Source organism: Camellia sinensis, chromosome 7 (assembly GCF_055761805.1).
Source record: "Camellia sinensis isolate YWXY chromosome 7, ASM5576180v1, whole genome shotgun sequence".
Classification (NCBI taxonomy): domain Eukaryota; kingdom Viridiplantae; phylum Streptophyta; class Magnoliopsida; order Ericales; family Theaceae; genus Camellia; species Camellia sinensis.
This window is the reverse complement of record NC_138967.1, coordinates 85,404,713-85,407,260: the sequence shown is the minus strand read 5'-3', so window position 1 is coordinate 85,407,260 and position 2,548 is coordinate 85,404,713. Positions and strand designations below refer to the sequence as shown.

General features: G+C 31.1%; 1 pseudogene; it reads right to left on the bottom strand.

Annotated features, from left to right (window-relative positions):
• Window positions 1-1,452: 1,452 nt before the first annotated feature.
• On the bottom strand, window positions 1,453-2,308 carry LOC114272132 (G-type lectin S-receptor-like serine/threonine-protein kinase SRK pseudogene; annotated as a pseudogene).
• Between the last annotated feature and the right edge of the window lie 240 nt (window positions 2,309-2,548).

Sequence of the window (2,548 nt, the reverse complement as noted above, 5' to 3'; positions counted from 1 at the left end):
TTTTCTAAAGGATACTACTGATCCTTTCTTTTTCATCTTTAAATTTCCTTAAATTTGTTCCTTAGGTTGATTTTTCTTGATCAATGACCCAAGACTTGGAATCTTATAAACCATGGAGTGCGAATGTTGAATAGTCTACTAATGTAATGGGTATAATTGGCATCATAATCACACCATTAACACTCCATCTATTTAGACAGCAGATATTTTTTAAAAAATATTTTCTTAAAAAGCATTTTTCTTAAACTATGATTGAAATTTGTACAAGAGGTTAATTGATAGTGACAGGTCAAAACAAGCCATGATGCAAATACATAGCCCATATTAAGAATTGATACATGTAATTAGGATAAGTAAAACATAAAATACAAATATAAGTAGAATATAAATATTTATGTTGTTCCTCCCAAAATAAGGTTATGAGTTATAATATAAGATAGAAAAATGCAACACTTCAATTATAAATATATAGTATTGAAGTAATGTGGCAGAACTGTAATTAATATTAAAAATATGCTTAGTGTTACCGTTTCTTCTTTGCAAGGATCCATACTACCGAATAGATCCACTCTTATATGATGTAGTATTTATGGCAACACTTTTAGATTAGTGTTGGATAACATTGTTAGTTTTTTATATTTTGTAAACATGAAACAAAAAGTATAAAAACATTGAAATGTTCACTACTCAAGGAGGTCACCTATTAATTACAACTTTGAAATTTTTTTTCTTGATGCCTTTTAATCTAAACTTTTACAACTAAGGCCGATAAGTATTTATTTATTTTTTTAAGCTTTTCACGATCACTGGATAAACAATGACTTGATTGTATTCTAAGATCTCATGGCTAGAACCAACCTACGTGAGTGTTCTATACATTGAAGTATGTAATAGTAGTGGAGTGCACCTCTATTTGTTTCAATGGAAAATATTTTAATGGAAGTCATAATCAACAAAAAAAACAAGCTTACTTTGATAGAAAATGTTTTCTACTTTTGAAAAATAAAAATATTTTTTGGATTAAAGTCTTGCCAATGCCACCATCACACTACCACTAATATATTAGTTTCAAGTCACAATTAAATATAAAAAAAAATATTACTTCCTGCTAAAACAAACAGTGAATACAATAAGAATACTAGAGAATGGAGAGATCATTGTTAGGTCTCATCATGTCAATATATATGTATATTCTTCATACTCTCTAATTTAATTCTGTGTATATGAACATGTTGTAACAAGAAACATTTATTAAGCTTTCAGATTGTACATGGTATCAAATCTAACTAAAAGAACCTAAACTCCAAAAAGAAGAACAGGTTTATAAAACTTAACCCAGTAGATGAAAAAAAATGATATTGTCTTTCACAGCAGTAAAGATTTTCATTTTCTTTTAAACAAGTTTTGGGGCATATAATGTGCATCAATATAGTGTGTGTTTCTATCGAGCATTTAATAGAGCAATGGGCATTTCATTGGTTGAAGTTGTTGCTTCCTTGCTTGAAGAACCAGCAGCCTCAAGAACATTTCTTTCGGTGAAGAAGCCAAGCTGTTGGCCTGAGGCAATGCACCTTCACTACCTAACATCAGAACTACAGATGACATGCTTGGCCTATCCTCTTGAGATTGTTGCACACATAAAAGGTCCACGTGGATTGATTGCAACACTTCAGTTAGGTAACATGAGTCCCATAGAGCCTCGTCAATCAATTCCAATGATCTACCTTCTTTGTAGAGTCTCCACGCCTAAACAGATTCTCACACAATTCAACAATTGTTAATGTTTTGGAATAGCAAGAAAAGAGGGATTTAAGATAGAATCATATAAGAATACTTCGAAACTTAGTACACTTACATCACCAAAAAGGTTGTGGTAGTGATCTGGATGATAGAAACCTCTATTTTTCTTCCTACTCACAATATCTAGCACCAAAACGCCAAAGTTGAAGACATCTGATTTTACTGAAAACAACCCATCCATTGCATACTCTGGAGACATGTAGCCACTACAAAATAGTGTTGAATAAAGAACTAGATTTTGAAGCAATAGACAAAACATGTCGTATTGATTCTTATTATGTTCCGACCACTTTGTTTGTATTTGCTTCTATCTCATTCCTTGAAAACTTCTAGCCATTCTAAAGTTTGAAATTTTTGGGTTCATGTCAATATCTAACAAAATATTGCTTGCTTTGAGATCTCTGTGAATAATTCTCAGCCTAAAATCTTGATAAAAATAAAGAAGCCCTCATGCAATCCCATTAATAATGTGGAACCGCTTTCGCCAATCCAGTAATCTACTTTGGGTTTGATTAGTCCAAATGTTTGTTTGTTAAATGCTCCCAAATTTTGGAAGATCAAGTTCATGCAAATGTAGAAGTGATAAAAACTACATACAATTTTGGTCCCATTATGAAATAAATCGAAAGGTTTATATGGAATCAAAAAGAATAAAACTAAAAATAAAAAGAGGAAAAAATAAAGAAAGATCGTTGGCTAGTTTGAGAATGGAATGGTTGTGATTATATACATGGTAGGGTAAGTTATA